This window comes from Aquarana catesbeiana, linkage group LG01 (assembly GCF_042186555.1).
Source record: "Aquarana catesbeiana isolate 2022-GZ linkage group LG01, ASM4218655v1, whole genome shotgun sequence".
Lineage (NCBI taxonomy): Eukaryota > Metazoa > Chordata > Amphibia > Anura > Ranidae > Aquarana > Aquarana catesbeiana.
The window spans coordinates 237,773,305-237,786,877 of NC_133324.1; the positions used below are offsets into that span (position 1 = coordinate 237,773,305).

The following is a 13,573-nucleotide window of genomic DNA, read 5'->3' on the forward strand; positions in this document are numbered from 1 at the left end:
TTAGGGCGGTGAGAGAAGCTTGGCAATTGCCTATAGCTGCCAGCACATCAGCCAAGCCTGGCTGTGTAGAGGAGGATTGTCCCGGCTGCTCAGTTTGGGATGCCATGTTGGTAAGGGCTTGCTTCCCGGCCCCCATGCGGTCGACACAGGCCGCCTCTAGGTCCTGTCACCGGGGGTGATTTCAGCTTCCTACCCCCTCCTTTTGTAGCCCGGGCCGAGCGGCGGTACACGTAGAGGATTTGTGCCAGTATTCAGGCTCTTTTAGCCGTTGTGTAGAGGGAAACAGCCTAAGATCTCAGCGGAGCTCTCAGAGAAACATCCGCTCACAGCGCCATCTTGGCCACACCCCCTTTCATCATCCACTTATGTGTTATTTTCCTTGATTTTTTTCTCTAACCTGATTGGCTATTCTATACAAAGTGAAACTTTACCACATTTAAAGTTTTTTTTTTTTTTTAGGGTTACAAAGTGTGATCCCCCGTTCCCTTATAGCAGATTAAACAGAACAGTGCTTGTGCTGTCTAATCTGCACCTCTCTAAGTTGTAAAAAAAAAAAACACCCTTACTGATCCTGCTACTTTCTATGCCCCCTCTGTGTCCTGACCACGATAATCATGGCTGCCAAGCCCTGACTACCATGGTCAGTTTGCTTGCCTCCGTCATCCGCAGCTTTCCTCACCCCTCCCTCCCTGCCTGCCTGTCAGCTCCATGTCTGTATCTTGCCCCCCCCCCCCCCCCCGACGCTATCAGTAGTTAAAAACAAACTTTTAATAATTGTCACTGGCAGCTCCTCTGTTTTATCCATGGATAATGCACTGTATATGTGTTTTTTTTATAAACAAAGCCTCGGAAATACCTTTTTACAGCCAGTCACGCGACTCCCGCCTGCTCTTCTACTCCAATCCAGAGCTACAGCGGGAGGGGCCGAGCAGCCACATTAACTCCTCAGCTGACGTCAGAGGGAGATCTTGGCCCCTCCCGCTGTAGCCCTGGATCCGAGTAGCAAGTCAGCCAGGAGTCACGTGACCGGCCTAAATGTAGCTGCAAAAAAAGTATTTAGAGGCTTTGTTTATAAAAAAAAAACACACCTTATACAGTGCATTATCCCTGGATAAAACAGAGGGGCTGCCAGTGAAAAGGGTTTGAAAGGTAACCACTTTAAATTTATGAAGGAAAATGAGTACAACTGCACAGTCTATTTGCCTTTAGTAAATCCACCCCATACTGTTCTGCAACTTCACTGGTAATTTAAATCGGAACTTCATCCAAAAGGAAAAGTTCCGCTTGTGTACATCCCCCCCCCCCCCCCACTGCCATATTTAGCACTTTTTTTTGGGGGGGGGGGTACCCTGTTTTGACAGGTGCCCACTCCTGCTTCAGGGTCAGATGTTCAAGGATGTTCAGCCCCTCCTCCCCAACCCCCCCCAGCCTTCTGGGGCACACACAGGTCCCAGACGACTGTGGGACCATTCACAAAGTGCAGCGCGACTCGCGCATGCACAGTAGGAAACTGGCTGTGAAGCCAGAAGGCTGCACTGCCAGTATCCCTTACCTGAGATGCCGGATCCTGCAACCGAAGCCGATTAAAAAAAATCGGCTCAGGTGCAGACATTGTTGGATCCCTGGACAGGCAAGCGTCCTTATGTTAAAAGTCAGCAGCTATAGTATTTGTTGCTTCTGATTTTGCATTTTTCTGGGGGAGCCTGGAGCTCCTCTTTAAGTAAGGCCCAGTGCACCCGGTTTTTGACCTCTGACAGGGACAGAGAGTCTGTGAGCTGTTCCTTAACTAGCATCTACTTTGTGTAGAATAAACTTGATCAAAATCAAGTGAAAAGCCCTTTGTGTTATCAATACACAATATTCTTATATTACCACCTGCTGCTGCTAGCAATGTTGTGTTCCCCACACACCATGTGTAATAAATGTAATACCACAAATGCAGCCCTGCAAACAATTAAAATTATGCCTTCATTTACCACATACCTCAAATAAAAATATAAAAAAAATCCAAATGCAGCGCTAAATTAAATAAAGTGATTATGTAATAAATAAGTCCGTAAAAATTATTTGGAAAGTGGAGATGTCGTGAAGCCTCCACCAAACTTCAGTGTGCACAGAGAAAGCACACCACACCCACGTGCTGCCAAACTGCTTACCAGAACAATTTATAAAAACACGCGATGTAATCAAATGATGCCAAGGCTCAACATTAACTCGGAATGACACTCCATCATACACAGCCAAAAGATGGGAAAAGCCAGATGGTCACATAACATCAGGGTACACATGGGAAGGCGAATGGATTGTGCAGTCACCTGCTCCTCTGTTGCCACTTACAGCAATACCTCCTCACTACTTCCCCCTGTTATTCCTGTGTTCTCCATTTGTCTCTTCTTCCTTCTGCTAGGAGACAGAGTGCCTGTGCCTTCAGCCAATCAGGTGATGGGTATTAGACCCGCGCCTCCCGATTGGCTGAGAGGCGGTTCAGTGTTAGAAAAGTGAATATTCATTCGCTTTTCTAACACATCTGGGTGGACTGCGAGCGCAATGCTTTGCACTCCGAGTCCACATTTTTTGAAGCCTATGGCTCTACTCAGGTACTTCAAAAAAACACCCCCGCCGCTGTAATTCAGGCACCTGGCGTCCGAAAGGGGTCGGATGCCTGAATAGGGGGTGGCTACAGTGGCCATGGATAGATTCATGCATGAATCTATCTATTCTACACAGAGGGGGTGGCGCCCAGGGGCCTCTAATGGAAGCACCGCCACTGCTTACAATGTGTATATCAACCATGAACAAAGTTATATGAAGTGTCATAAATTAACCACTTGCCGACCGCCTCACGCATATATACGTGAGCAGGTCAGCACGGGCAGGCAAAATCACGTACCTGATACGTGATGCCTTCCCGCGGGCGGGGGGTCCGATCGGCCCCCCCCCCCCGGTGCCCTGAGTGGTCGGCTCTTGTTCGCGGGCGATTAGGGGTCAGGGGGAGGCCATCCATTGATGGCCACCCCCTCCCGATCGCTCCCACGAATCAAATGCTTCCTCTCCCTCTGTAATGTAAACAGAGGGAGAGGAAGTGATGTAATCTCTCCTGGAGCCGGTCTTTTTGATCCGACGCCGAGGAGAGAAGACATCCAAGTAAGTGCACCAACACCACACGCTCAGTAGAACACGCAGGCACACTTTTCACCCCCCTGTCACCCCCCGATCACCCCCCTGTACCCCCTGTCACTCTGACACCAATAGCAGTGTTTTTTTTTTTTTTGCATTGGTGTCAGTTTGTCAGTTATAAGTGTTAGGGCAGTTAGGTTAGCCCCCTTTAGGTCTAGGGTACCCCCCCTTAGGTCCAGGGTACCCCCTAACCCCCCCTAATAAAAGTTAACCCCTTGATTACCCCCCGTCACCAGTGTCGCTAAGCGATCGTTTTTCTGATCGCTGTATTAGTGACACAGGTGACGCTAGTTTAGGGAGGTAAGTATATAGGTTCGCTGTCAGTGTTTTATAGCGACAGGGACCCCCATATACTACCTGCTAAAGGTTTTAACCCCCTGATTGCCCCCTAGTTAACCCTTTCACCAGCAATCACCGTATAAGTGTTACGGGTGACGCTGGTTAGATAGTTTGTTTTTTGTAGTTTATTACAGTTTATTACAGTTTATTATAGTTTTAGGGCACCCGCCGTTTATTACCTTATAAAGGTTTAACCCCCTAATTGCCCGGCGGTGATAGAAGTTAAGTTTTTAGGATCAGATAAGGTCTGCGTCGCCCCAGGCAGCGTCAGGTTAGCGCCAGTACCGCTAAAACCCACGCACGCAGCATACACCTCCCTTAGTGCTATAGTATCTGAACGGATCGATATCTGATCCGATCAGATCTATACTCCCCAGCAGTTTAGGGTTCCCTGAAACGCAGTGTTAGCGGGATCAGCCCAGATACCTGCTAGCACCTGCGTTTTGCTCCTCGGCCCAGCCCAGCCCAGCCCACCCAAGTGCAGTATCGATCGATTACTGACACTTACAAAACACTAAGCACACATAACTGCAGCGGTCGCAGAGTCAGGCCTGATCCCTGCGATCGCTAACAGTTTTTTGGTAGCGTTTTGAATCAGTCGCTGACAGTCGGGAGCTTTTTTGCCTGTGAGTCTCACTAGTGTACCCCTAAATTTAGAGGCCAAAATGGCAAATCGAAGGTACACTAGTGAAGAGGCCTACAGGATTCTGAGCATGACAGATAGTGAAGAGGAAGTCACTCATCTGTCAAGTTCAGGCTCAGAATACGATCCTGTAGAGGACAGCGGCTCCATGACAGATAGCTCTGACGACGGAGTTGTGGTCCCTGCTAAGGTCAGGCGTACCAGACCCCGAACTTATGCTGTCCTTGAAGTGCAAGAACCGCAGGGCTCTCGTATGGAGCAGAGAGGTACTAGCGCCGCTACTCCTTCTGGTGAACTGGCAAGCACCAGCGGCCTAGTACACCCTGGTCGTACATCCAGCACTGCAGTATCACGTGGTGACGTGGCGAGTCCCATAAGTGCAGTTCAAGCTGGCGAGGTGGCAAGCACTAGTAGTGTCCCGCTGCCACCAAGAAGACGAACACAGGCCCGTCGTGCCCATAGTGCCCTTCCTGCTGCATTGGCCAATCCGAATTGGGTACCCACCACTTCTGCAGCACCCGTACTTCCCCCTTTCACTGGCCAACCCGGAATTCAGGTGGAAACAGTTGACTTTACGCCACTGGATTTTTATTCGCTGTTTTTCACCGAAGATCTCTATAGATCTATTGTGGACCAAAGCAATTTATACGCTGGTCAATACATCGCCACTATGCCCCAGTCCACCCTTGCCAGAGATTGGAGACCAATTACGGTCTCCGAATTTAAGATCTTTCTGGGCCTTTCCCTTCTCATGGGGTTGAATAAAAAGAGTGAGTTGCGGTCATATTGGTCCACTGACCCAATTTACCATTCACCCTTGTTCTCTGCTTCCATGGCCAGGGCACGATACGAGCAGATTTTGCGGTTCATGCACTTCAACGACAATGAACTCTGTCGTCCTCGTGGAGACCCTGAATACGATCGGCTCTACAAAATTCGGCCCCTCGTAAACCACTTCAACCAACGTTTTGCAGACTTGTTTACCCCCCATCAAGTTGTCTGCGTTGATGAGTCCCTGGTTAAATTTTCTGGCCGCTTGTCATTCAAACAGTACCTTCCCAGCAAGCGTGCCAGATACGGGGTCAAGATGTATAAGCTCTGTGACAGGGCCACAGGCTATACATGTAGATTTATGGTTTACGAGGGCAAAGATAGTCACGTAGAGCCGATAAACTGCCCTGACTACATAGGAAGCGCTGGCAAGATAGTGTGGGACTTGGTGTCACCCTTATTCGGAAAGGGGTACCACTTGTACGTGGACAATTATTATACGAGCGTGCCACTTTTTAGCCACCTTTTTGATCATCAGATTGGAGCATGTGGCACCGTGCGACCTAATCGCCGGGGCTTTCCCCAGCGGCTTGTAGATTCCCGTCTTAGGCTGGGGGAGAGAGCCTGCTTGAAGTATAATAATTTGCTCGCTATGAAGTGGAGGCATGAGAAGAATGTTTTCGTTCTCACCTCCCTTCATGCAGACACGATGGTCCAAATTCCTACGGCGACTGGTGTTGTGGAGAAACCCCTCTGTGTCCACGAATATAACCTTAATATGGGAGGGGTGGACCTCAACGACCAGTTGTTGGCGCCGTACCTAATTGCCCGTAAGGCCAGACGCTGGTACAAAAAAGTGTCTGTTTATTTATTTCAATTGGCTTTGCTGAATGCTTATGTGCTATACAGAGCTTCAGGACGGACTGGATCCTTCCTTAAATTCCAGGAAGAGATCGTCAGAGCCCTTCTGTATCCAGACGGTGCTCCACCTCACCTTCCCCAACCAAATGCAGTAAGCCGGCTGCATGAGAGGCATTTTCTTTATGCCCTCCCGAGTACCCCTACCCAACGAACCCCCCAAAAAAGATGTCGTGTCTGCAGCAAGCGCGGATTTAGGCGTGACACCCGGTATTGTTGTCCCCTCTGTCCTGGCAATCCTGGTCTTTGCATTGGTGAATGTTTTGAACGCTACCATACACTAGTGGAGTATTAGCGTAGGGTACAGCACTGCACAGACTAGGCACACTTCCACAGGGTCTCCCAAGATGCTGTCGCATTTTGAGAGACCCAAACCTGGTACCAGTTAAAAAAGTTAAAGTTACAAAAAAAAGTGTAAAAAAAACAAAAAAAAGTAAAAAAAAAGAAAAAAACACAAAAAAAATATAAAATAAAAAAACCAAAAATAGTTGTTGTTTTATTGTTCTCTCTCTATTCTCTCTCTATTCTCTCTCTATTGTTCTGCATTCTATACTGCAATGTTTTATTGTTATGTTTTTATCATGTTTGCTTTATAGGTATGCAATTTTTTTATACTTTGTTTTTTTTTATTGTTAACCACCTTTGTGTTTTCAGGTACGCCATTCAGCTGCAGAGCGGATTTATTTATCTTGACAGCAACAGCGTTTGCTCCCACGATACATAAAGCCGCGACTCCAGCGCTGTCGGAGGTGATTTCACCACCACAGTTACATACTTCAGCATATATGCCGAAGCGTGGGGGCAGCAGTGGGTGGAGGAGCGATTTGCTCCTGCCTTTTGCGGGAGGATGCCCCCATGCTTCGGCATATATATTTTTTAGGTAGGCACAGGTTGCGTTAAATGTTTTATTTTTTACTATGTTTTTTTGTATTTTGCTTTGCAGGTATGGTAAGTATTACTGTTATACTGTAATGTTACTTTGTTTTTTTGTTAACCATCATTTGCTTAGCAGGTACGCCATTCAGCTGCAGAGCGGATTTATTTATCTTGACAGCAACAGCGTTTGCTCCCACGATACATAAAGCCGCGACTCCAGCGCTGTCGGAGGTGATTTCACCACCACAGTTACATACTTCAGCATATATGCCGAAGCGTGGGGGCAGCAGTGGGTGGAGGAGCGATTTGCTCCTGCCTTTTGCGGGAGGATGCCCCCATGCTTCGGCATATATATACGGTGCATGTATGCCCATCATTAGAAGTGGGTGGATGAAGGGAGGTATTCTAATGGTGGGCATACCCACCGATCAATATCTTTTTTTCGTTCAGCCCACAGGCTGCATGAAAAAAAAGTTTACAATGTATGCCCAACAAGGACCAGCAACGTACTGGTATGTTGCTGGACTTTGAGTGGTTATACCAGAATGATGCCTGCAGGTTTAGGTATCATCTTGGTATCATTCTTTTCAGCCAGTGGTCGGCTTTCTTGTAAAAGCAATCCTAGCGGCTAATTAGCCTCTAGACTGCTTTTACAAGCAGTGGGAGGGAATGCCCCCCCCCACACCGTCGTCCATGTTTTTCTCTGGCTCTCCTGTCCCAACAGGGAACTTGAGAATGCAGCCGGTGATTCAGCCAGCTGACCATAGAGCTGATCAGAGACCAGAATGGCTCCAAACATCTCTATGGCCTAAGAAACTGGAAGCTACAAGCATTTCATGACTTAGATTTCGCCGGATGTAAACAGCGCCATTGGGAAATTGGGAAAGCATTTTATGACACCGATCTTGGTGTGGTCAGATGCTTTGAGGGCAGAGGAGAGATCTAGGGTCTAATAGACCCCAATTTTTTCTAAAAAGAGTACCTGTCACTACCTATTGCTATCATGGGGGATATTTACATTCCCTGAGATAACAATAAAAATGATAAAAAAAAAATAAAAATGAAAGGAACAGTTTAAAAATAAGATAAAAAAGCAAAAAAAATAATAAAAAAAAAAAAAAAAAAAAAAAAAAAAAAGCACCCCTGCCCCCCCCCTGCTCTCGCACAAAGGCGAACGCAAGCGTCGGTCTGGCGTCATATGTAAACAGCAATTGCACCATGCATGTGAGGTATCACCGCGAAGGTCAGATCGAGGGCAGTAATTTTAGCAGTAGACCTCCTCTGTAAATCTAAAGTGGTAACCTGTAAAGGCTTTTAAGGGCTTTTAAAAATGTATTTAGTTTGTCGCCACTGCACGTTTGTGCGCAATTTTAAAGCATGTCATGTTTGGTATCCATGTACTCGGCCTAAGATCATCTTTTTTATTTCATTAAACATTTTGACAAAATAGTGTGTTTTAGTGTATTAAAATTTAAAAAAGTGTGTTTTTTCCCCAAAAAATGCGTTTGAAAAATCGCTGCGCAAATACTGTGTGAAAAAAAAAAATGAAACACCCACCATTTTAATCTGTAGGGCATTTGCTTTAAAAAAATATATAATGTCTGAGGGTTCAAAGTAATTTTTTTGCAAAAAAAAATAATTTTTTCATGTAAACAATAAGTGTCAGAAAGGGCTTTGTCTTCAAGTGGTTAGAAGAGTGGTCGATGTGTGACATAAGCTTCTAAATGTTGTGCATAAAATGCCAGGACAGTTCAAAACCCCCCCAAATGACCCCATTTTGGAAAGTAGACACCCCAAGCTATTTGCTGAGAGGCATGTCGAGTCCATTGAATATTTTATATTGTGACACAAGTTGCGGGAAAAAGACAAATTTTTTTTTTTTTTTTTTTTTTTTGCACAAAGTTGTCACTAAATGATATATTGCTCAAACATGCCATGGGAATATGTGAAATTGCACCCCAAAATACATTCTGTTGCTTCTCCTGAGTACGGGGATACCACATGTGTGAGACTTTTTGGGAGCCTAGCCACGTACGGGACCCCGAAAACCAAGCCCCGCCTTCAGGCTTTCTAAGGGCGTAAATTTTTGATTTCACTCTTCACTGCCTATCACAGTTTCGGAGGCCATGGAATGCCCAGATGGCACAACCCCCCCCCAAATGACCCCATTTTGGAAAACAGACACCCAAAGCTATTTGCTGAGAGGTATAGTGAGTATTTTGCAGACCTCACTTTTTGTCACAAAGTTTTGAAAATTGAAAAAAGAAAAAAAAAATACGTTTTTCTTGCCTTTCTTCATTTTCAAAAACAAATGAGAGCTGCAAAATACTCACCATGCCTCTCAGCAAATAGCTTGGGGTGTCTACTTTCCAAAATGGGGTCATTTGGGGGGGTTTTGTGCCATCTTGGCATTTTATGGCCTTCAAAAGTGTGATAGGTAGTGAGGAGTAAAATCAAAAATGTATGCCCTTAGAAATCCTGAAGGCGGTGCTTGGTTTTCGGGGCCCCGTACGCGGCTAGGCTCCCAAAAAGTCCCACACATGTGGTATCCCCGTACTCAGGAGAAGCAGCAGAATATATTTTGGGGTGTAATTCCACATATGCCCATGGCATGTTTGAACAATATATCATTTAGTGACAACTTTGTGCAAAAAAAAATTAAAAAAAAAAAAAATCGTCACTTTCCCGCAACTTGTGTCAAAATATAAAATATTCCATGGACTCAACATGCCTCTCAGCAAATAGCTTGGGGTGTCTACTTTCCAAAATGGGGTCAATTGGGGGGGGTTTGTGCCATCTGGGCATTTTATGGCCTTCAAAAATGTGATAGGTAGTGGGGAGTGAAATTACAACTTTACACCCTTAGAAATCCTGAAGGCGGTGCTGGGTTTTCGGGGCCCCGTACGCAGCTAGGCTCCCAAAAAGTCCCACACATGTGGTATCCCCGTACTCAGGAGAATCAGCAGAATGTATTTTGGGGTGCAATTCCACATATGCCCATGGCCTGTGTGAGCAATATATCATTTAGTGACAACTTTGTGCAAAAAAAAAAAAAAATTCTCACATTCCCGCAACTTGTGTCAAAAAATAAAATATTCCATGGACTCAACATGCCTCTCAGCAAATAGCTTGGGGTGTCTACTTTCCAAAATGGGGTCATTTGGGGGGCTTTTGTGCCATCTTGGCATTTTATGGCCTTCAAAACTGTGATAGGTAGTGAGAAGTGAAATCAAAAATTTATGCCCTTAGAAATCCTGAAGGCGGTGCTTGGTTTTCGGGGCCCCGTACGCGGCTAGGCTCCCAAAAAGTCCCACACATGTGGTATCCCCGTACTCAGGAGAAGCAGCAGAATATATTTTGGGGTGCAATTCCACATATGCCCATGGCATGTTTGAGCAATATATCATTTAGTGACAACTTTGTGCAAAAAAAAAAAAAAAAAAAAATTGTCACTTTCCAGCAACTTGTGTCAAAATACAAAATATTCCATGGACTCAACATGCCTCTCAGCAAATAGCTTGGGGTGTCTACTTTCCAAAATGGGGTCATTTGGGGGGGTTTTGTGCCATCTTGGCATTTTATGGCCTTCAAAACTCTGATAGGTAGTGAGGAGTGAAATGAAAAATTTATGCCCTTAGAAATCCTAAAGGCGGTGATTGGTTTTCGGGGCCCCGTACGCGGCTAGGCTCCCAAAAAGTCCCACACATGTGGTATCCCCATACTCAGGAGAAGCAGCTAAATGTATTTTGGGGTACAATTCCACATATGCCCATGGCCTGTGTGAGCAATATATCATTTAGTGACAACTTTGTGCAAAAAAAAAAAAAATTGTCACATTCCCACAACTTGTGTCAAAAAATAAAATATTCCATGGACTCAACATACCTCTCAGCAAATAGCTTGGGGTGTCTACTTTCCAAAATGGGGTCATTTGGGGGTGTTTTGTGCCATCTTGGCATTTTATGGCCTTCAAAACTGTGATAGGTAGTGAGGAGTGTAATCAAAAATCTATGCCCTTAGAAATCCTGAAGGCGGTGCTTGGTTTTCGGGGCCCCATACGCGGCTAGGCTCCCAAAAAGTCCCACACATGTGGTATCCCCGTACTCAGGAGAAGCAGCTGAATGTATTTTGGGGTGCAATTCCACATATGCCCATGGCCTGTGTGAGCAATATATCATTTAGTGACAACTTTTTGTAAATTTTTTTTTTTTTTTTTTTTTTGTCATTATTCAATCACCTGGGACAAAAAAAATAAATATTCAATGGGTTCAACATGCCTCTCAGCAATTTCCTTGGGGTGTCTACTTTCCAAAATGGGGTCATTTGGGGGGGTTTTGTACTGCCCTGCCATTTTAGCACCTCAAGAAATGACATAGGCAGTCATAAACTAAAAGCTGTGTAAATTCCAGAAAATGTACCCTAGTTTGTAGGCGCTATAACTTTTGCGCAAACCAATAAATATACGCTTATTGACTTTTTTTTTACCAAAGACATGTGGCCGAATACATTTTGGCCTAAATGTATGACTAAAATTGAGTTTATTGGATTTTTTTTATAACAAAAAGTAGAAAATATCATTTTTTTTCAAAATTTTCGGTCTTTTTCCGTTTATAGCGCAAAAAATAAAAATGGCAGAGGTGATCAAATACCATCAAAAGAAAGCTCTATTTGTGGGAAGAAAAGGACGCAAATTTCGTTTGGGTACACCATTGCATGACCGCGCAATTAGCAGTTAAAGCGACGCAGTGCCAAATTGTAAAAAGTGCTCTGGTCAGGAAGGGGGTAAATCCTTCCGGGGCTGAAGTGGTTAATAAAAAGTCCCACATTCATTTAATTATAAATTAATAATTATTTTTATATGCGGACTTAAATCAATGTGGGACTTTGTATTTATTAATATTCATGGGACTTTCGTGTTCACGGTTGATGTACACATTGTAGGTATGAATAGCAATTGTTTGTTTCAGTATATTATTTTTATTTGATGTATGATGTATAAATTAGGGTATAATTTTGTATTTTTGCAGCACTGCAATTGTGGTATTACATTTATTATCTACTTTGTGGCTGTCAGAATGTGGGATAGGAGTACAAAATTGTTCTTGGGCATCCCTTCTGGTATTAAATGTGCTGTTTTTGGCATCATAGGCCGTGGTCTTTGGAGAGGATACAAAGGATCCTGTAGATCTGTATTCACAATCCCAGTTTCAAACAGATTCTAAAGCATGTAGATAGGCAACCTGATATTACATGGGCCAATCATTGTTGTACCATCTGAGTAATACATTGTAGTTAATGCAGTGAGTGAGCACTATTTAGTTGTATTCCAGATCTGAGCTCCACTTGATACCCAGGTCTAGTGCCCATTTGTAGGTGTAGCAATGGGGTGTAGGAGTGAACAGTGAGAGTAGGGTGTCATAAAGGAGGAAAAGTGTGGATCATTCTTACATTTGGATTAAAAAGGGGAAACAGTCAAGATGGTGGCAACATGGTGTAACAAGTATCCAAAATAGTTCATAATTAGGTAACTTGAATGCTGTAGATTGGGGAAGAAATGTAGTCCTTTTGGTGTGAGAAGTCGATTGAGTCGTCTTATGCCAGCTGCAATCCAGAGTCTAAAAGCACCCGGTGACTAAAGTTTCAGGGGAAAAGTTGAGGGGGGTGTTGCAAAGGATAGATAATACAAGTAAAGGGGCGGGCCCTGGAATACTTAAAGCGGAGTTTCGCTAAAAAATTTTTTTTAGATGTCAGCAGCTGCAAATACTGCAGCTGCTGACTTTTAAAATAAGGACACTCACCTGTCCCGGGGTCCAGCGATGTTAGCACCCGAGCCCGAACCGTCCCTCGATCCTCGGGTGCTGCCGCCGCCATTCTCACTGAGGGAATCGGGAAGTGAAGCGTTGCAGCTTCACTGCCCGGTTCCCTACTGCGCATGCGCGAGTCGCGCTGCGTGTCTACACTGGTCCCCATTGTGTTGTGGGAACTGTGTATTTCCCACAACACAACGGGGGTGGGCAGGGAGTCTGCGGCTAGCTATACCTGGAAGTGGGTGCAGATACCTGTATTATACAGGTATCTGAACCCCCCTCCCCCCTGAAAGGTGTCAATTGTGACACTGGAGGGGGGGAGGAATCCGATGAGCGGAAGTTCCACTTTAGGGTGGAACTCCTCTTTAAAGTGGTTGAAAACCATGAAAGCACTTGTTTCTATATAGTGTTTACTTACCTCTCTCCAAAGCCCTAGGTGTCATTTCTCTCTGCTGTCTAGTTCCTATGTTAACAGCATGAATTCCTTTTGACAAGTTTTCATGACAGCAAGAGAAAAAATGGGACAGGGGAGGGATCAATCTGTGATTGACAGCCTCAGTTCTGTTCCTGTGTGAAGGGGGGTCTGTGAAATTCTGTGAAAAGTCTATGAAAAATTATTTTCATCTCCTGAAATGGCTGCAGATAAACAGATACAACTTATGTAGGATGTTGTAGGATATGTATGTTGTTTCATCTCTGTGTATCATCTGAGCATAGGGTATAGGTAAAGGTTTACAACCACTTAAAGATTGCCCCATAGTCACACAGAATGGCGAGTGATAGAGTTTTATTAAGGTATTCCTATCCCTTGGAAAAAAATATGTATAGCCACAATGACTTCTTTTTAATTCTGTGCAGAATTGATTATCTTCAGAGCAGCCAGTTTATTACACTATATATTTATAGAAAAAAAAGCTGTTCTTAAAATGAATTTGAAATAAAAAATGCAACAGATTAAATAACCAGAAACAAATACTGTTTACTTAAATGTACCACTATATGCACACACAACCAGATGGCATATTTACCTGTCTGTAGTGTT

At 44.6% G+C, this 13,573-nt stretch overlaps 1 protein-coding gene across 4 annotated transcripts in view; it reads right to left on the minus strand.

Annotated features, from left to right (window-relative positions):
* The window catches only part of PHETA1 (PH domain containing endocytic trafficking adaptor 1), a 32,825-nt gene that overhangs the window by 12,979 nt on the left and 6,273 nt on the right, over window positions 1–13,573 (minus strand). The gene's annotated exons all lie outside the window — the stretch shown is intronic.